Raw genomic sequence first — 21,982 nt, forward strand, 5'->3', positions numbered from 1 at the left:
CATTTCCCCTTGTCCTCCTATTATCTACCCTTTCAAGGAGTTGACTCCCCTCCTGCTTATAGGCTGCTGAAAAGCTGCAATAAGGTCACCCTGAAGCCTTCTCTCCTGTCTAGAAGTGTATGGGCTCTAATCATTCTACACTGCACAACCAATGGAGCTGGATCAATCCTAACAAGGCCAGATCTACTTGGGACAAAGCAGAAGCATATTCAAATACTAGAAGTTTGGGAAGAAATAAAGCAGTTCTAGTGGAGTCAACCTCCTTTCAATGCAAAGCATGGCTCAGATATCTCCACTGAGCTGGCCCTAAAAATCCAGCATTTTGACTCATAAAAATAAAAAACATAGAAAAAGCAGCTGGCTAACTATAAAGCATTCGCCTTACCTTCATTAGCTAATATACAGCAAACAGCCACTGCGTCCTTGGCAGTAGGGAGAGCAAAACTCATCTCCTCTCTCTCCAGCCATCGGGAAGTTTGACGCCTGGGCTGAGCCTGTCACGTCAGCTCTCCTGAAAGCAGATGATGAGGGAGAGGTGAAATGAATCACTGCCTGCAGGCACCTGGCGAGGACTTATTTTGGGAGAGCGTGAGTCACTGGCTGTACCTCCAGGGAGAGCCTTAGAGGAGACCAAGCGCTTGCCGCCCATCGCTGATGTCAGCCAGGACAAATGACATCCATAGGGCCAGGAATAGCTCGTGGATATTGACGCAACAGCACGGGCTGGTGCACAGCACCGCACAACAGCCTCATGCTGGGCCTTTTGGTAGGGTTGCAAGCATGAAGCCAGGTTGTTAGCACCCAAGAATATATGGAAAATTGAGTTGTGATGAGAGAAGAGCTGTTGCAGTTGGTGCAATCATCAGAGTGGTGCCAGGAGTAGAGCATTAATGGTGCTCCCAGCAAAGCCAACGACATGGGGAAAAGCAGAGATCTTTCCACCCGCAATTAGTCATCATCCCCATTTGCAGCCACCAGTGAGGAGCTTCCCAGGCTGGGCTGACTGAGGACTGCTTTAAACCAAGCACTGAGTAATCTCAACAGCAGCAAGGAACTACCTGTCCCTTCTTACCTTCCCCTGCTGCAGCCCAGCTTGCTCCTCTTCTCCAGCTTGTCATGGTGACAAAAAAATCTTCACAATCTTCTCAGTGCTGATTAAGTTTAAGCAGTGGGACGCGTTCTAAAATAGACACAAACCCTTCGTTGACAGAAAACAAAAAGAAAACCCATGGATCAAGTTTTTACTTTCAAATCCCTGATCTGGTGACAAAACAAACAGAAATGTAGCAGTGCTCCCTTTGCACAGCCCTTGGAGAAATGGATTTCCCTTCACTTCCAGGACTGAGACACCCTTACTGCCATTGCAACCCTCTCCTTTGCAATGCAATCTATGCCTCACCAGCGAATCCCTTCTGATGTTGCTACATTCCCAGCAGTGCAAGGAGGCAGCAGCAGCTCACGTTTTAGCAGTCATTTTGCAGGCTCTTTCATTAAGCGCTTCTGTTGATGCTGCAAGAAGTAATCACACGCTATTACCAGGCCCAGTCACAACATGCAGCCACACACTTCTTTTTCCATCAACAAACTGATTTCATAGCAACAACAACATCTGCTCTTCAGTCTTTCAAACACAGGGACAATTACCATATATTTCTGAGCTTGTGACAGAGAAGAGGCAGAGGGGCCAGCCAGGCTGGGGACAATAGCATAAGAGAAAGGAGCCCACATGGCTCTTACCATCAAGAGAGATGCCACCTCCTTCCACAGAGGGATACAGAATCCTTCATGCCTCATTCCCAAGCGGTTGCATTTAGGCACAAGGAGCAGCACGGTGCTTGCAGGACCTGGATTCACCCCAAGCACAGTCAGCAGGCAGACGAGCACATTGCATGGCACTGCTGCCTGCACCCAGGTCCTGTGACCAGGAGGTTCTTGATGGCCTTGCAGTCACATTGTGCCCACCATCACCACCAGGGCCGCTGAACAACCACAGAGACATGGCACTGAAGGACACAGTGAGGATGTGTTGGGGATGGTGATGTTGGAGGTCTTTCCCAACCTTAATGATTCAGCGGTTCTAAAGCCACCCATATGCATTGCCTCAAGTGACAAAGCCAGGGAACCTCACACCATGCAATCCTGCTCGCTGTGGCTTGCACAGGTGGCACTGCCATCCCCCATTGCAAACTGAGCACATTTACACATAGGCAGCAAGTGAGGCTCTGCTGACATATGATGACTTGTTCAACTGCAGTTTAATAGCATGTCTGTCTGCTCACACATAGGGCTGCAATAGCTGCATGCTGCCTGTTCTACACATTCACGTTTGCAGACGCTTGTTAGCGCAGCAGGGAAGACAAGCTGGAGCATTTGCTTTCTTTTTCAGTCCCCAGAGCAGTCAGGGCTGTTGAAAACTTAGAAAAGCCTCACAAAGCCCCAGTTAATGATTTTCACTTCAATCACAAAGGACCACCAGAAAGGTACTCGAGCAAAAAGCCCTTATGATTACATATAATCTAATACAAATGGAGATTCCAGCTTTGCTTTGAAAGGCACTTCTCTATTAGGCAGCCCAAAAAAGCATGGGTTTGCTTGCACAGCCCATGTTGCAGCACATCTTCATGTTGCAGAACTTATTAAAGTATCAAGTCAAAAAAAAAAAAAAAAGAAAAATAAAGCAAGAGAAGGACAGAGGAGCCCGAAATACCTGTGCTTATTGCAACACCACCTCCCATCCTTTCATGCCCATCTCAGCACACCCAGCCACCAGCCTTGCCTCAAGCCTACCAACCCTCTCATAGTAACACCTGGGATTGACAGGAAGAAAAATCTTCTTTAAATCACTTTCCCAGGTCTGCAAATTCATACCCAAAACTCATACCAACCCCAGAACCTCCCTACATCAAGCAACATGACTGCACAGAAATCCCCCTTCCCTCCAAGGAGCAAAGTTTCACTCTTCCTACCTCCAAGCATTTCCTTACTCTACCAAAACAGCTGCAGGCTGCACAGACCCACCCACCTCATTAATTAAGTATCCAAGATAATTATGTCCCCATAGTTTCCTCCTGCGTAATCTACTCCCAATAGTATCTTTTAAAAGAGCACTGAATTTTCATGATCAGATCACTCTTTTATTCTTTATTTTTCTTATGCTTCCTCTCTCAGACAAGAAGAGAGAAAGCAAAGGAAAACTTCTTTATAGACTGAAGTCCATCTCTAATCCCCTCCCATCTCCTTGAGCATCCTCCCAGGAGCTGTCAGGCTCTAAGTCTGAGCTGAAATTTCTCCTAATGCTTCCACACATCCAGATTAGCCCATCTCTACCCCCTTACAATTCCAGCCATACCAGAGCAGTAGCCTAGGGAAGCCTCAAAAATCAGTGAGACACTTGCAGATCAGCTAAAGTGACCCTGCAAACACCCTGCAGAGTCCCTCCCTGCACAGAGTGATGTAGGTCCCATCAGTAGGACCCACAGTGCAAAGGATGCCAGAGCTTACAGCTTCCCTTCTTTATATGCAATATATTCCCCTTTTTCCCATTAACTGTGCCTCAGACTTTGTCTCCTCTCAACAAACTTCAAGTTTTAACAAAGACAACAATTTTCTCAGTCATTATTTTCTCTTCCTGGTTCTTCAGGGTTTTCCCTCTAGAGCTCCCCATTAAGCTAAATCCATGCATTCATGCAGTAAACAATCTGCTAACCAGGTCACTGCACATCATTCCTTAATTATTCCACAGCTCTGCTGCAGTCAGATTGATTCATTTTTCCTCCTATTATCCATATCCCCTGCTCCCCTTCTTAAGCAAGAAAGGAAAACCTCCCATGCTGCTGGTCACTCATTAATCACTCCTTCCCCATTGCTGCTCCTGCCCACAGCAAGGCCCATATGGCCTTGTAGCAGCAGAGAAGCAGGCTCTCATTCTTGCCCTCTATTTGATGCCCCTTTTCAGCCCCAGCTGGGAAGTCAAACTACTTCATCCTCACAGATGGTCCCATCAGGTTGGGCAGCCACCTGTTTTACTGGAAGAACTCTCAGATCCTCATGTGCCAGGGTGGGGGAATTGCCCACCACAGAATCATCTTTCAGGGTAGAAAGGAGCAAGGATTTGCAGGACTAGATGAGATTAGAGGTCTTTTCCAACCTTGAAGGTTCTATGATTCTACTTTGGTTTCTGCTGGTTTCACCACTCAGAGCACCCCAGGTCTGTAGTCTCATTAGTCATAACACTGCTCTGCCTCCTAAAATGTCGTGAAACCAGCCCCTGTAATCCACCGCAGAGCAAGCAGCTTACTGCCACTTGCTACTGCCCCTTGGCCTTAATATATAGCTGATAGCAGGTTCAGAGGTAGAGCATTCTCTAGCAGTTGGCTTTCTCCATCCTGTTTTACTGCACTGCTTATAAATGCTCATCTCTTATGCAGCAGGCAGGTCAGACTCTGGGTACCACACTTCTCTCCCCACCATCTGTAAGCCATAATTTCACCTTCCATTGCAGTCAGAGCTTCCTCTGTGCCTCAGCATTTCAGCACCTACAGGAGTAGAAGTGCTCTTGCTGGAGCTGCAGCCTGTCAGTCCCATGGTTCCATTTGCCTGACGTTCCTTTCTGCACTGCTCCTGCTGAGTAGCACATCTCAGAGCTCACTCCAATTTAGAAGTCACACCTGCCTGCCTTTCTGCCAGCACCAATACGCCATCAGCCTAAATTCTTTCCTTGTACAGATTATTTTTTGCATCTGAGCTTTGAGCTCCAAAGATGTGCTAAACATCCTCCTCCTTTAATTTCTTGGCCTTTCTGTGCTAAAGAGAAAGGTGCTGGTAGTATATTGTGCTTTCACTCCCAAAGCATTTGCACAGATTGTTTTATTGCAGCCCTGTCCTCCAGCCCACCACAATCACCAGGGTTCAATCTGATATCCTCCTTCCTAACTTTCTGCTAGAACGGTTGATTAAAATCCAAATTAAGTTTCTCCATAGGGTTAAAAGCTGGCATACTGCCTACATTCAGTAATGCTTTCTTTCCTATGGGCTCTTTTTCATTCCTGACACTTCGTATCAGTAGCAGAGCCTTCTCCTGGCTTGTTATTTCAGATGGGCTGGGACTGGAACATCTATCCTGCCAGGTGCCCTTGAGTACTCAATAAATTAAGTAGCAGATACACCTTCACATAGTCTGAACACGAGGGAACCACACTCTTATATTTTCTCTTGAAGTATTGTCTTCCTGCACTTGTAGAAATGACACCGCAGCATCAAATGACTACATTAGAAGTGCTGTGATTACTTCATTGGGAGAAACTACAGAGCCAGCCTCAAATAAAGACGTGTCATTTTGGCACACTCAGGTTATCAATCTAAGAGCATCAACTGTTAGCATGGGTACCACATCCCTGCAGTACTACGCCTCAGCAATGCTGCTAAGTGTTAGATGACCAAGGGTGTGTAAATGAAGAGCTCTGACTGCTTCCCTGCCCTCTGACTGCAATTTAAATACAACTTAGAATTCAGACCCTTGTGCAGACCCTACTCACATCCACACCAATTGTTTGCTATCCCTTGATGGTGAAGTGGCCAGCATCATAGCAGAAGAGGGTATCAAAATGCAGCCCATACACACTACATTGGTAAGTGTATTAGTAAGAAGAGTGTTTTAGAGCTGCTTTCTGTTCTGCTCTAACAGACTTTCTAAAAACACAGGCTGAGCAATTGATGCTGATACCGCACCAACCTACCCTGGGGCACTCACTGTTTTTGGTCTGTCACAGAATTATATACTTCATTCATAAGAGAGAAGCAGCAACAAACTTCTCAATATAATACAGTAAGTTTAAAAAAAGCTTAAACATAAAAAGCCAACAACTTAACAAGATTTAAAGCGGACAAGTACACTTGATTATTTATTGCATAGAGGGTAGGGTTAAATGCATTCAAACAGGAGATCCTCCTGTTGCATCATGAGGTTGAGTGGACCCCTTCCAAAACTCCTTGAACTGCAGAAGGAAGAAGCCTGAATGACGCTGAATCCCCCCTTACGCCCAAGACTTGGTCAATGGTTTACCCCTAAGGGATCAGATGTACTCTGCACAGGTGTAACCTCAAGAGGTGTCCCTGCTCAAGGGGAGATCTTGTCATGCAACCCACTGCTGTGCAGGAGAGCTCAAATGAAATTAGTGAACTGAATAAATAGCCATCTGCAGGTAGGCACACAGCACACACTACATGTTCATGGGCTGCTGACGGTACTCACTTTGGGGAAAAAACAGTTGGTATTTTCTCTCTGAAACCTCAGGTAACATCCATAACAACATCTGAAACTAGAGAGATAACTATATTGCATACACCTCTCAGTTACAGCAAGAAAGCTGAGCACACAGTCATAAGGTCAAAGAAACTGTATCTTCCATTCAGAATCAGTCACCATCCCAATTTATGATGAGGAGAAATTTTAAGGGATTTCCTGGACCAGATATTCAATTTAAAAGCATGTTCATAACCTCTGGATTTGTGATTGCAGAGAATAACATGTGAGCCAGTAATTAATGGGCATTTGTATTAATGCCTTATCTATTTCTTTTCTCTCATTTTTCCCTCAGAAGAAGTTTTCCCATATATACATATAAAGGTTTCAACAAGGCTTCTTTTCTCACACCATCCATCACAGATGTTTATTAAAAGGTACAGAAAATCTCAGAGGGATGAGAACAAAGCAGAGGAGCTTGCCTCAGGAAGCAGCAGATGAATGTTCTCAAAGCAACAAACCCCAACCACAACACAAAGGCTTAGAGCAAGATAAGATCCACAGGTAGTAAACCAAGCTGCCAGCATCATGTTTTACTCAGTGCTAAGGAGTATAAACAACCCATGCTTGTTCCCAGTGAAACCTTCTTGATGCTTCAGCCACTTGGCAAAATTACAAGCCATTCACAAAACATGAGTGTGTACTTCCAGCATATCTTGATACATCACTATAGATCCAGGGGACTGGAGAGTGCTCACATCATGTCTACATGAAGCAATGGCAAATAAGAGACCAGCAAGTCACAGGCTGCTGTCAAAACCCAGTTCTGGGCTCTCTGCTACAACAGATATGGCCATACTGGAGAGAGGCAACAACATGAAGGTACTGGAGCATCTCTCCTAAGAGTAATGGCTAAGAGAGTTGATGACATCCTGCCTGGAGAAGGCACAGAAGGGACCTGACTGATGTAATCAAATACCCAAAGGAAGGTGCAAAGAGGACAGAGCCAGGCTCAGTTTCAGTGGTGCCTAGTGCCAGAACAAGAGACAACAGGCACAAACTGAAGCAAAAGAGGTTCCTTCAGAACACCAGGAATCACTGTTGTTCTGCACAAGTGACAGAACTCTGGCACAGGGACCAGAAAGTTTGTGGAGTCTCCTCCTTGGAGATATTCAAACCCATCAGGACACCATCCTGGCCACATTACTGAGCATCTCTGCTGGGGCAGGAGCAGGGACAGATAGACCCAGAGGTCTCTGCCAGCCTCAGCCATTCTGTGATTGTGAACCCTAAGAAAAATAACAGAAATCATAGCAAGAGCCAACAAATAAACTAGATTTCCATGAATACAACATAAAGTAATGAAGCAAACTAAATATGCATTTAGCCAGAGAGCAGAGCAGGACTTTCAGCAACACTCTCATGGCAGAGAGCAACACAGACTCTGACTGTAGGATCTAGCAACACCAGGCTTGAACCTCCCCTCACTTAATTGCCTCACTGAGGCTACTGGTCTGCTCAGTGTTCTGTCCCCCAGCAGGGAAACGTTTCCCACTAACATTTTTTCCCCTCCAAAAACGATCCATTTGCAACAAATCATCACTTCCTCACAAACCCATTTGATCAGGAAGTTTGACACAGCTGTTACAACGAGTGAATGTATTATCTGCCAGATCGATATGGAAAGCTTTAGGCTACTCAGTTAGTGCCAAACTGAGCACACATTTCTTCAGACTTCCTTTTGAAAGGGCCGTTCCTTTTTTTTGCCCAGAACAATTAGAAAGCCTGGCTTGTTCAGAAGCAACAAGAGGCTGCACCGATAATTGCCTTTTGCAGAGAAGATGATATAACCTAACATGATGCACCACAGATGTTCCAGTCGTAGTACTAAAAATAAAGGTTTATAATCCAGGACAATCTAATAACTGCTGTGTCTAAATCACTGAAGGCATCTGCCCTCAGAAGCAAGCCCTGGTACTACATTAAGCGTTGTAGAGATTTACATCAAAGGGGACCATCTCTGCAACACTGCTCTTACTTGGACTTCATGTAGCACCCTCATGGCACAAATAATGATGAGTACTTTGGAGTTCTTTTATTTTAACATCTGTTCTTTAAGGAGCAGTTGGAATGCAGGCTGCTACAATGGGGTTTTAAAAGCATGGGACAAGGCTTCATGTTGGATATATGAGATATACCATTCACCGAGCACCAGCAGGCGAGGGGGTAAAAAATAGGAGCTCAGTGCTCATACTGCCTGAGTACTCCCATTGCTTTGGCTCGAATCTCACTCTAAAATACACAGCAGGAAAGCAGGACTCTTCTCCACAAACTGACCAAAGCACTGGAGTAAAAATTGAGATGAATTCAATACAGCATTGCTGTACTCTCAGTTACAAGCTTTTCATTGACATCAACACAACCAATTTACCTTCAGCCTCATCCTCTCCCAAGGCACATTGAGCAGCCCACAGCCATTTTAGGGAGAACGCTACCACAGCCTAAAGCAAGCCAACAAGCTGCAACCATACAGTGCCAGGCATGCTCTTCTGTGTTTTCACATCATTCCAGGAGACCCTCAGCTGCATACAAGACCCCTATTAGGGCTCACATTCCCTTTGCAGGGTACTGACAGCCAGATATATGCAGTTTATTTTCCTTAGGTTTCAAGATGAAGTATTTCTTATTTACATTAATAAGCCCCTTTAAGGAGAACATGTACAGTTTGCACGTTCCTTCTTAAACAGTGAATTCATCTCACTGCAAAGAAATTTGTGCCAACGAGAGGATTTACAGGAATGCAAAAGAGGGCAAGCTCCATGAGAAGGTACTGCTAGGATAAAGTACATAGGCTCTAATTCCATTTTAATTACTATAAAGATATCATTACTGAAGTTAAACAACTCACATGTCTGAGAAACCAACACAAGGTAGAAGGAAGACTCCAACACTGGAGGCAATAGAGTGATGGTGATGATATAGTGCTATTGTCAACACCACATTTTCTTTTGTTAACAGTATGAAATGTTTAATGATTAAAGGCTGCATTTTGCTGACAGTATGGGGAGAAGAGTTATTCTCAGTGAGCAGCTGCTGCTTTTTCACAGAGCGACTCTCCATTAGAAATAATACAACAGACTGGTATGGCCAGGAACAGCCTAATGTCTGAAGTTTGTGGACTGGCAAACACAGTCCTATGCTGCTGGTATTCCAATCACCAATAAACCAAATGGTCCATCTCCAGTTTTATGGGAACTGCAAGTTAAGCCAGGCTGGAAAAGAGCTAGGAGAAAAAAATACAATGGGTTGCACAGATTGTTTCATACCAGTGAAATCTGTAAATGTCATTTTCCCCCTCCTCTGTCACAAATTCCTTCCCCCCAAATCTCATCACGCTCAGCTTTAACTTACCTGTCTCCACATCATCGTGCCCCAAAAGCAATACATGTCACCCACTTAAAAATAAAAACAAAGAACATTATGTAATGGCGCCTATGCTAAGCAGAGGCCATAGCTAATAGCACATATCTTCATCTGGCATAATCTAGCATTTTAATGCCTTCTGTTGTAGTGAGCTGCTCTCCATGGAGCTGCCCTCCCAAAGGCACTTGAATTTCTACATTAGTTTCCACCTGACTAACTATGCGACACAGAGATGCTCATTGTTGGTGAGCAGGTTAATGGAGAAGCTCAGGGGACACAAGTTCCAGATCCTTTATATAACTGACTGCTCGCACCTGATAAACACAGACAACCCTGCCTTGTATTTTCTAGCAGTGCAAAGCAAAGTGTGATACAGGCAAAACAGCTGGCATCTAGATTTCTGTTTAAAAAAAAAACAAACAACCACACAAGAACACTGAACACCAGGACTTGACAGAAAATAATATGAATAAAGGGAATGGAGTAGAGGATAATACTCCTCACTGTATCAAACATCCAAGATTTCCGTTCTAAAAGGGCAGGGTAATGAGCCTTCAAGTATTACTTATCCCCCAGCAGTCCAGACTCTAACCTCAAACCCTAATATTACATTATTCCTGCAGTTATACTGATACCCATTTTTCTTCCCCACGAAGCTCTGCAAGTTGGAGAGCAGCATCTACCCATGCATCCTCAGAGGGTAGGAAGCCAATTAAGATCCCTTCCTAAGTGATCCAGGGGGACATCTGCTGGACACAGACCTCAATGATGTGGGAGCTCTCTGGACAGGCTTCTGTTGGTCTCTATTCTGACACTGATTTTCCCCGAGGTATTTTATACAAAATGTGAGAAGTTGAATTATTTCTTCTCAAATTCAGTAAAATTTAGTTGGAAACGTTCTGTAAAAGCTTTGATTCTGGGAAAACATCAATTCCAGGAAAACAATCAGAAGAAAGAGCACGGACTCTTGATAACATCTGGTCAGGGTTTTTGCTGTGTGCTAGGAATGCATTCAGTGAAATACAGAAGTCATCCAATGAAATACAGAAGTGCAAAGGCAGTCAGTCCCTCTATAAGACCTGTTAGCTACAGGAAGCTGCGACATGCTTGTAAAAAAGCAAAACACTCACACTCATGTCTTTGTCTCCTAGAAAGACAGTTCAACAGAACTTAGTCTTCAACGAAAGCATAGAGAGAGAGAACTTACCAGATATTGTATTTCAACACTGTTTGTGGACCAAACATCTTCTAGTATCTCACCCAGATGATAAGCCTACAGCTAGACTTCCTACTTCTGCCACCCAGCCCCGGTCCAATAGACCCATTCCAATTCACCCCCTTAACACTATTGTATAAATCTCTATTTCCCTGTTTCTACTGACTTCTGTGCATCTCTCAGCCTGTTCAGTGGAAGGCAGTTTAGATCTTAGATCTAACCCAGTGCAATTCCTTTAATACAAAGCATACTTTTTCCATCACGTGACCACTGAGTCCTCTGAAAACCCAGCAAATTAGTTCTTGAATTTCAGTTCAGTAATTGGTTTTCCCCCTACCTTTATACTTTATTAAGGCACCTTCAGGAGCCAACAGGTCCTTACCCTGAAGTCACTTACACAGATCAAGTCACATTAACCCCATTTTTTGATTGACCACATGGATTATGATTTTACATAAGGTTACAGTCAGTATTTTGTTTGGATTTATTTTCATATCCAAGGACTGTTCTATTAACAGTGATAACACCTGCTTTTCTTCTGGGCCTAATCCTGCCAGGACAACATTTAAAAGAGGATAATGTCTTTCTGAAACCATCTGAAAACATTATATCATTATATATACTCAACAGTTCAAGTCTGCTTGTAACCAAGGCTTTGCCACTCTTTATACTTCCTTCTATAGTGCTGAAGAGATGGTAAGCATGCAGTCAGAAAGAACTAATTTGGAGGGGGGGAAAAAAAAGAGGTTAGTCCTGTAACAGTGCTTTATCACTGAATCCTTAGAGCTGGAGGGAACCTCTGAATTCCATCTAGCCCAGCTCCTCTGCAACAAACAGCGTCTCCACAGCTCCATTAGGCGGCCCAGGGCCTGATCCAGTCTCACCTTGAAGGCTGGAAAAGCACTGAAAATAAAAGCAAGTGGTTCCTAGCCAAGTTAAACGTTCAGATTCCCTTTACGTTAACTGCAGAGGGCCGGGTGCCTAACCAGCAGATGTAGAGCCCTCAGACAGAGATCCTCGGCAAGGAGGAGCTTCTGTCAACCAAGAAAGACAAAAATTGGAAGAAATTGCTTTTTACTTGGTCTGATATGACTAACACAGGACTACATTTAGACATCTCTACCAAATAAAGACTCAAGGCAGAAATTCCCTGTACTTAGACATATAACTCATCAAATTTAGGTGCAGACAGCTCAGTTTTCCTTTCACAGAGGCAGAAGATTATGGTGAAAGCAGATTAGAGAAAAGGGGGAAATTTTCCTCAGTCAATCAAATAACAAGTTTTATGGCTTGAACTCATAAGCCTCAGACAACATTTGTGACAGGCTTCAGAGTTTCTTCAAACACACTTTCTCAGGTTTGCTTTTCTCCTATTGAGAAGTCCTGGTTTGCACATTGTCCTTATCTAGCAAAGCATCCAGCCCTGGAAGACTGGATGAAGATCCATTTGGACAGAGGCCATATTGCTCTAATGGAAGTCTGAAGGCATCCAAAGCCCACTGTAAACCTAAGTGCCAGATCTTGAGGCGGGTGACCAGCACAGAGTCAGATATACTTTGTTCTCCAAAATACATGCTCAAAACAGACGTGTAGACATCCACATATGCCAGACTGCAGCATGAAAGTTAAGATTGCAAAACAAATTTTAAAAGAGACCCAAAACAGCCAAAACAAGGAAACAAAAATACATCTTTGAAATGGAAGCGTTTCTGAGTTCCAGCACCAAATGTAGCATCACTTCCCAAAAAAGTCTCAGTTATTTCTTTAAATATACCCATGCAGCAGATCTGTTTACACTCCTTGAGACAGACGGTTTCTTTTTCAGAAGTGGAAATGAATACATCTGTTGAATGCAAATATAAAACACTTGCAGTTCTCCTGAGCAGTAACACCTCCACTTCGCTATGGGAACAGGCATTGGAACATGCGTGTCCTGCACACAGAGGGTGTTTGCATGTATATTTGCTGCATAAAAAAAATACCTCAGTGCTCCAATTAATTTATTTCCTCTGTGTGCAAAAAGCACTCATTTGAGATCAGTCTAACACGAGCAAAGAATGGACTTGAAATGTGTTAACTTGTTGCAGACATGGGAGAATAATGCATAATAGGTGTTTTATTTAACATCCAGAATCCAGCTATGGTTAAATCCACCTCTGAACAAAATTTGAGCACCCCACACTTAGTTGAAGCTCCCACTGACAGGTACCTGCCAGGAACTGCTGCTAAATTAATAAAGACAAGATTTATACAAAAAGCCCAGTATTAATTGAAGCACTCGGCATCTTGTTACTTCTGAGAGTATAATGGACTTGTGATCAGGCAATTTGTGAAGCATCCATTCCCTGGTGTTCCCAACTGATTGCTGTTAGCACCTCATCATGTGTTGCAGAGAATGAACAGTTGGTGCATCTTCACTGCAGGTAAAACACAGTCAGTAATTGTGGAACACCACGCTGTCATCCGCATTTCCTATGAATGAGAAACCTTTCAGTTCCTACAACAGAACTAAGTTCAAAAGAAATTAATCTCAGTTTAGGTACTGACTCCCTTCTGGCAGGGAATATTTGGATTGCCTTTAATCAAGCTGAATCAAAGCTGAGCAAGTACTATTCCTCCCATATAACACCTATCAATGCTGTTCTACTTCCACCTGGTTTATTAGCCACACAAGTAAGATTCAGTTGTCTGCAAATTTCAAGTCCTCCAGGACTTTTTACATTCATTTAAATGTCATTTCAGTCTTTCTTTGCTTGGAGGAGATTATCATAACCTGGATTTAACAGTTCAGTGTATCATAATCTCCTCTAACTAATTTTACTGACACTTGGCTTTGAAACCGGGTTCTCTCAAAGAAAAAGGCTCCAAACAAGACATTCTCTAAGATCCCTCACACAAAATCTCCTGCTGTATCATTATTCATCCCCACAAATTCATCTTGCATGAGAAGCACTGACTCAACTTGAGGCACGTTTACAGTGGTGTCTTTAAAAACTACCCATTCTACCTGCAAACATTTTGCCTTTTTAGCTGTTCCTCTCTTTCAAAAAGGGTCCTGTTTGTACATGTAATAACTACAAAACACTAAACTGGAAAGTGTTAGTGTCATTACAACAGAAGCATCACAGGGACACTTGAACCGGCTCCAATGCAGTCCTGGATGCAATGAGAACATTTCTAAAGTTATTAGAACTGCAATTAGCATCTCCAGAATCCAGTACAGCAGTCCATATTTTGCATCCAGACCAGCTTCCAACCCACCTGAACCACAGACTTTTACTCTAAAGAGAAAGACCCCTGTTTTAGGTCTTTAGCATCAAGCCAGAAGGCCACTGGTTTTATGAATCTGATTGTTACACAGAGTTTGATAATACCATCATCTAGCACTATGTTCCTGCTTCACATGAGCATGGGAACCCCAAGCCAGAGACCTCTGTGCCAAGAAAGGCCATTCATCATGGCCAGTGTTATTATTTCTCCCCTTCAGCAGCCAAGAGATGGTTAGCCTGGAGGTAGACATTTACATCAAGTTCCAACATCCTTAAGCTCTGGCACTTGAGACAGCTTAGGCCTAAGGCAGTATTTTGGCTCAGTGAGGGCTTTGCCCTTGCAAACTCTCAGTTCCCCAAGCTCAAGGTTATATGCTTTCACCTGGAGCCCAACCTGTCACATCTTCTCCCAGCAGTACAACTAGTTTGCAAACACTTCTCAAGCCAACACATCCAACAGTTGTACGTTGACATTTACCAAGAAACAGCACAACCACACAATGATCATCTATTCCAAGGTTGCCAATACTGCACAGACTTCACCTATTCGTAGGCTATAAGAGCAAAGCTCTTTGTTTTGGAGTAGTCTTAGAATCCCTTAGAAAGTAACCAACCATATAACAATAACACAGCTGTTAGACATAAGCAACAATACTTTTTGCCCAATATTCAATGGATTTGTCTACCATATGTTGCATTTTAGCGTAAAACAACCTCATGCTATTTTCACCACAGTTTAAACACTACTGATTTTGGTTAGAGAGTGAAGCGCGTTGTGCTCAGCACTGCAAGAATAATTGATTTCCTTGCTTTGTTAGTCAAACCAATGACACTCACCAAGGGGCAGAGTGAAACTTACTCCAGGTTAAATAAAACATTTTGCTTTGATGGTCCTTAAAAGCAGAGAAAATTTAGCGAGAGTTGCTTGAGCTGACAGTGTCACCCCAGTTCAAAACCCTCTTCTAGTTGATCAGTCTAAGAGAATTTTAGCCAAACTCTTCCTCCTACTTTCCTCCACACCTGTCCTTAAAAGCCAACCCTAGGAACATTCTGAACTGTTTCTACTGTTCCATTATTTCTCCCCTCTGCCGATGACTTATTTAATACTGCCTGGAGTCATGACCCGCATTGCTTCATACCCGGTGATTGCCTGTAGCCAGTCTCAGAATTGCTCATCCTCCCTTCTTCAGAGCCTCAGTAAATGGTTGTTCTGCTTCACAAATAAGCCAAAGAGCCAGCATTTCAACAGCTAACAGCTTACTCATGCAGAAATAGAAAGAATGCAGTTCAAAAACATGAACTATGGATTTGAAACAGGACTTTGTGAAAGCTGTAAGGATATCCAGGCCACTGGAGGATAACAGAGAACAAACCATAGTCATTCATGTCTTGAGAGTCATAGATGCAATTCAGAAAGCCTGTATTTCCTATAGGTCTTCATATGTATCTCTCAACATGCCTGCTCTAGCTCACCAGAGAGAAAACACTGACCAAAAGGCTTAAAGAATTCTACCTACAGGAATCTAAGGAGGAAGCTAAGGGCTGCGCCCAGAGCAACACAGGAAAGCACAACTCATGTCAACACACACACACCTTCTTATGTCCAGTCCACACGACTGCAGAGAATGGTCCAAATCAGTCCCTGATCCTCTACTGGTTGTTCATTCACACAGCCTTGGTGACTAAACCCAGAATCCAGATGAAAACCCAGAAGCAACCCAAAGCTGCCTCCAGATTCTTGGCCTCATTGACCCAGGGAGCCTTGGCCTTGAGGCTCCAGGTTGAGCAAACAGACACTGATGCCTCCCCCATTACCAGCATGGCAGCAAATCTGCCTCTATCCTTCACACATGCCCTTTTAATGAAAATAAACCCAAAAGTAATTTATAAGTAACAAACACCACACAAAGCCAGCACCCATGGTACTCCCACATCTGGAACCTATAAAAGCAAGGGATGCCCACTCAATACAACCAGATGGAAATCATGTTCAAATATTATAGCGACCCTTGAGGTTTGCAGCTCCCATGCAAGCTAGCAGGCTTAAAACTACTCATTAACTCTGAGGATGTCTAACATAACATGGATACACCAGGCAAGCTCACATTCAATTCTACATCACGGTCAATAGGAGAAGCAGGCACCATGGCATAAACTGAGCAAAAAGCAGCTGGGCATGATGAAATCTTGTCAGTGTAAACAATTAGGCTTCACTAACTTTAAGAAAAGGTAGGAGGAGTTAAAGAAACATAACATATCAGAATACCATTCATCTTGACTTGTTAAATATAAATTTTCAAGCACCCCAGAGCCAGGAAGAAATAAACACATTTAAAGACAAGACTGAGATTTAAGTACTTAACTGTTGAGCATGAAGTTCAACAATAGCAGAACCAGATTTAGAAATAACAGATAATAGCTTATATAAAAGTGAAAAAAAGTACATGCCTTAATTCTTTGTATGTGTATGGAATTACATTTGGATCCAAAGAGTCACACTGAGATACACAGAACTACCAAGGCTGGAAATGATCTACAAGATCATTCAGTCCAGCCATCCACCCATCACCAATAGTTCTCACTAATCCATGTCCCTCAACATAACGTCCAAATGTTCCATGAACACATCAAGGGTCGGTGAGACCACCACCTCCCTGAGCAGAACAAGAGCAACTCATCATGCTTCTCCAGTCACTGACATCAGCTCCACTACACAGTAGTATTTCAAGTCCTGCATTTAACACCATACTGAAGGAAGTAATAAAGGCACCAAACTTCAAGCTTTGTTTCTTGAGGAAGCAAAGGAAAGAACCGTGCAAAATTCTACATGGCTTCCCAAATACAGCACTTGTTTCGTATTTATACAAAGATGCCTCAGCCTGAATTAAGCCATGAATTAAGATCATTGTTAAACCCAGATAAAGAAATTATGTTTGGCTTAAAACATCGGTAATTTTTATGCAGATTTGGGGAAGTGCTCAAATATCTTTGCAAATAATCAAAGAATTAAGAGTGTTAGGTTGGAATTATTTATTGCAGAAGGTCCAGCAGCTGTTAAATGCTGTGCCAGAAAATAAGTATCAAAAATGAAATGAAAAAAAAGGAAAGAAACACTGGTAGGATCATTCTGTGCCCTCAGCCAAGCACAGCGATCGGCAGAATGTAGGATGTTCACATTCAGTTTAAATGTTAGGACTTCAAAATGAAGCCTAAGATATTCAAGAGTTCATATGGGTGGCATAGTTCACATTCCTGTCCAACACAAGCACTGGTGTTCTAAGATTTCAGGCATTAGACATGTTTTATTTGTAATTTAACTCATAAAAGCAACCTCCAGGGCTCTTGAGCACACACACATAGTGCTGCAGTGCAAACACAGCTTTATCCAGCCAATGACTCCCTGCAGTTCAAACAGGCAGATCAAGGTACAGGTTAGTTTTGGATACTGCAAGATTATCCTTCCATACAGAACGATTTATAAATTGGATGCAGAGTATAGGCTTCAGGAGCATCAGGATGGGTGTGTTTCATATCTCCTTTCCCCCTCTTTCACAAGGGCAGCAGTCAATATAAATATGCAGCTCAACAGGATTTAGACATCACCAGTTGCTCCTGTAGTCCCTAAGTTAGGAAGCAAATTTTGCCTAATCTTCATCACACACAGCACAAACAACATAAAAACCAGTCAGAACTGGGCTGTGCATGTGGACACAAGAAAGCCTCCTGGTGTCTGAAAAATGATTGACAGTGTTGAAATAGTCTTGATATTGAATCATTTAATGGTATGAAGAAAAATGCAACAAGCTCTAGTCATTGAGACTAGTCCTGGATGTGTTTTAATTATGGGCAAGGGTTGGAAACTGGTCTCGTCTTATATAGGTTATCAGCTGTGGGCAGCTGTTCCAGCACCTCACCACTCTCACAGTAAAGAAATCTCCCCTGATATCCAACCTAAATCTTCCTTCCTTCAACTTCAAACCATTTCCCCTTGTCCTGCTGTTATACCCTCTCAAAGAGTTGATTCTCTTTCTGTTTATAGGCTCCCTTTAGGTACTGACAGGCTGCAATGAGGTCACCCCTCAACCTTCTCTTCTCCAGGCTAAACAGCCCCTTCAAATAACTTAATTATTCAACCCCCTTATTAAGGAGAATTGGCAGGTTAGTGACTGAGTCTCTGGCTGCCAAACAGTGACCTGCAGCCCCCACCCCAAGGTGCCTCAGCCTCTGCTTGCAGTCAGGTGCTTTTTGCATATTGCATGATGCAATTACTTGAGATTCTTTGCTTTCAAACAAGCTTTCAGAGTTGTTACCTCCACAAAAACCCTGATCTCTCCCACAAGACCAGCCAATTAACAACCTGTGTATCTGGCACTTTTTTTCTGCGCTGCAGATTCTTGGTTTCTTTGGGCAAATCTGTCAGCAAAATTATGCAAGGGACTCTCATCTAGCAACAGGGGCCCCTCTAATGACAAAGCTCTGACACTTCAATGCATGCAAGTTCTTAACAGGCACCGTAACCAAGTGCCAACAGATATCCAAACACCTGGACTCAGCCAGTTGCTGCAGGAGAAGCCAAGTCCCAGTGACATCCATGCAGCTCCTACTGCCTATTGTGCTCCAAAGGCCTCCTCCTGTCCCCACAAACAGAGCACGCCTGGGCAGTAAGAAATACTAACAAGCTCCTGCCATGTCCATCAAAGAGCCAAGCAACATAACAAAATATGAGAACTGAAGTTATACTGGAATTGGTCTTCTCTCGTGCTAACTAGGCTAATCAGCCAGTAATCATTTCTCTATTAGCAATTGCATTCAGTTATGTAATAAACTAAATTAGAAGCTGACTGCATTGTGCGGACCAGCTCATTCTGAAGAGCTTCTAGATAATACCAAGGGAGGAGAGGGAAAAATACAAACAATGTTCCTTCACTGTGCCAATGCCATGCAAAAGCAATGAATGATTAAAAAAAAAGCTATCAAGTTATCTAAATCTGGGCTTAGACTTTATCAATACCATCAACAGACTTTGTCCCTTTGCTTTCCCTTCTGTATGTATATTTAGGCTCTTATTGTTAGGTGATTTCCTGATTGAATTCAAAAACCTCATGGAGCAGCATATTAGCATACTTTGAATATAAATGCAGGCTCTGTTACGGGATTCAATTTCTCTCTGAATTTTAATTCCAAAGCTGTTCTTTTCCACATTGTTCATATGAGTAATCAGAATTTTAATCATTTTCACGCACCTCAGAGATGGGACAGCAGAAAATACAGGCACAGAAGTGAGAATGATAGTTGAGTTCCAAGTTCCCCCCAAGACCATGTTAGGATCACAAGCAGCACTTTTCACACAGAATCATGCCACAAACAGGGATATAATGACCACAAGCCCAGATACAGCATAGTGAACAAGTCCCATAAGCACAGGCCAGCATTTCATCCCAGCTATACATTCAACATGCAGGGTGGGGAGTTACATCCCGAAGTCATTTACGTGGGTAAAGAGCTGAAGGAAAAAGATGGGATGATCAGAGAAGAGGGCTTGGGCAAAACTGAGTGCCTGGCACGAGAGGAATTATAGAACCATTCAGGTTCAAACAGACCTCCCAGATCATCAAGCCCAACCCCAGCCCATCCCCACCATACCCCAATAACCACCTCCCTCAGTGCCTCATCTTCATGGCTCTTGGAGTCCCCACCACAAACGGGGACTCCATCACCTCCATGGGCAGCCTGTGCTGGTAGAACAGGAATGAGGGCTGCCATGGATTCCTAATGAAGGACACAGCACAGGGCCTGTAGCAATCCTGCCACTGCTTCTAGACCCATGTGCTCAAGTAAGGGCTTTTCTGAGGAAAAAGTCATCTATGTTCTGTTTTATCTCCAGCTCAAGTTATCTCCCTTGAAAAAAATAGTAAAAATAAAAATAGTTAGTTGAGAATTTGTTGTTTCCAAACATCCATGAATGGGTATCTATGCATATTAACCTAGAAGAGGGAAAGAGGAAAGACTTCTGTCTCGCTGCTGTTCATCTCTTCATAGACGCAAGCTGATTAATGACCAGCTAATAAGCTCACTTTAACCAAAACTGACTCCTTTTATCTGGGAAATCCAAAGTGAATACAAATCAATTTCTTGGGCACAATGACAGCCTTTCATCACTCAACTTTCATCGTTCAGCAGAAGCATTATAAAGAAAGTAGAGTTAGAAAGAAAGTAGAAGGAAGCAATTCTGATTGTGTTTCCTTCAGGGTAAGAAAGTACAGCAGTAAATACATGCATTGCCTTTTCATTAACCCTGTATCCAAGGGGTACAGATTTCCCTGGGAAACTATTTCTAAGAAGCAAGTCTAGAAGATATGAGAGGAGCTCTTGTTTCCAGATCCAGATGGATTTTTTTGGAAGCCCTCCTTTATACTGTGAAAGTCTTTGCCTCCTAAGCATTATCTAACACATCAAGCACAATACTGATCGACAGTAGAGCCCGCCAGCCCAAAGCTTCCGATCCTACCCAAAACCTCAATATATTTCATGCCTATCAGTTTTAAATCTCATTAGGACCCCAGTTCTCCATGCTTAGAAACCAGGTTCCTGAGTTGAGTCACAACCTTAGCCTGAGAGAATCAAAACAGGTGAGTTATGAGCTACATTATTTATTACACATATTTAAATCAAAAACCCAGGCTCGTCACTTTGCTATCATTTCTCCTAGCTCCTGCACACAGAGGGTCTACAACGACATAACAGCAGCTGTTTGCACAGCCTGGGAGTTTTGAGTCATCTCAAAAAGTAAAAACCAACAGCTGAATTAAGCCTACTACCAGTAGCTGCCCCGGAGACTACCAACTCCTGTCCATAGTGTTGAGAAGCCACAGCACAGGGCCACAAACCAGGGCAGGACCGAAGGAAAGAGGTAATAGCAAATCACAAGCTTTTACTTAAGTCACATTTGATGACTCTAATAAGGAACCACAGTGTTGTCAAAGGAAGCGCTGAGCAAATGAGATGTATCAAGATTATATTTGCTCTGATAAGATAATATTTGCTCTGATAAGATAAACTTAAGAGTTTGCAATTTAAATAACTGGACAAGTGACATATGAAAACAGGTGCTTATAATGTAATAGGATGCATGTTTATAACCATATGAACTAACAGCCCTAGGAACAAAAAGTGTCTCAGATAGAACTACAACAACAGAAGTAGACAGGTTCCTTCATCTTTTAGGGATTCAACACTAAAACCAGCTCAGTAAGATACCAGTTCTTTTTTTCAGGATCATGCCTGTAGCCAGCTCAAGGCTTCTGCCTCAAAATGCATTTACTGAAGTCAGCTACTGAAAAGTAATGAAAAGCTCCTCAACAACTTCCCACCAGACTCCTCAGCACAGAATAGAACACTCAGTAGGAAAGTGAAGCCCAGTAAATAGAAAGCAAACCAGCAAGACAAGAAGTCCAATCCATAACATGGGGTACTAACCTTCCTCCAGTCCCAATTCCTCCTCCTATCAAAGAGCTCTGTCCCTGACTCACTTGCAGTAGTCCACCAGCACTGGCTTGGCACCAACTATTTAAGCAGTAGATCCTCATTACCATTATTGATTTCACCTGTACCAAGTAAGGAGTGGCAGTCAGGGTTGAGGCCTCTCCTGAAGCATGTTCCTATTGAAATATATCTATCTCTTTGTGGTGTTTGGCAGCACACAAATATGAGTTCTCTTCTCCAAACCACGATTTTGCTCTAAGGGCTGTACTATCAGCTCTATTTCCCAAAGGAAGATGAAAAATGAAAGATGGTTTTAGTAATAGTCTAGTGACCTTTTATAGTACCATGTCT

The 21,982-nt window shown here is 43.0% G+C and overlaps 1 long non-coding RNA gene across 1 annotated transcript in view; it reads right to left on the reverse strand.

Moving 5' to 3' along the window:
- LOC107315477 overlaps positions 1–21,683 on the reverse strand; it is a 36,989-nt gene extending 15,306 nt beyond the window's left edge. The window contains exons 1-3 of the long non-coding RNA XR_001555931.1: positions 21,626–21,683; positions 1,073–1,180; positions 386–511 (exon numbers count right to left, since the gene is read on the reverse strand). This is a non-coding gene — a long non-coding RNA (uncharacterized LOC107315477). The remainder of the gene's footprint in view (positions 1–385; positions 512–1,072; positions 1,181–21,625) is intronic.
- Positions 21,684–21,982: the final 299 nt, after the last annotated feature.

Source organism: Coturnix japonica, chromosome 5 (genome assembly GCF_001577835.2).
Source record: "Coturnix japonica isolate 7356 chromosome 5, Coturnix japonica 2.1, whole genome shotgun sequence".
NCBI classification, from domain to species: Eukaryota; Metazoa; Chordata; class Aves; order Galliformes; family Phasianidae; genus Coturnix; species Coturnix japonica.